We start from the raw sequence: 392 nt of genomic DNA, 5'->3' as shown, positions 1-392 counted from the left end.
AACAATACCCTTATGTCTTCTGTGGGCAAGGTCTATCATCTGATCAATATTTACATTTTTTTTGTCTAATCTCCAAAATAATCTGAGGTAGTATTCATGAAAGGTCATAGTTTTGTCTATGAGAGAAAAAGTATTTGATTCTGCAGATTTCTCTATTACTTTTCATAAAAATGTCTATTAGTTGATTTTGTCCATAACTCAACCAAAGCACTAGATGGGTCTGAAGGTATCCCACACTGATAAGGGCTGTCTTTAAATTGTTCTTATGACATAAAGACAAGTGTGATTTATATTTGATGAAGATTACTCAGCTTCATTAAAGGTATGGAAAATTTGCTTGCCACTTTTTATTTATTGTCAAACATTAACCCATTGTTTCTTCAGGTGTCTTG

This window comes from Penaeus monodon, chromosome 29 (genome assembly GCF_015228065.2).
Source record: "Penaeus monodon isolate SGIC_2016 chromosome 29, NSTDA_Pmon_1, whole genome shotgun sequence".
Taxonomy (NCBI): domain Eukaryota; kingdom Metazoa; phylum Arthropoda; class Malacostraca; order Decapoda; family Penaeidae; genus Penaeus; species Penaeus monodon.
This window is presented reverse-complemented; position numbering follows the sequence as displayed.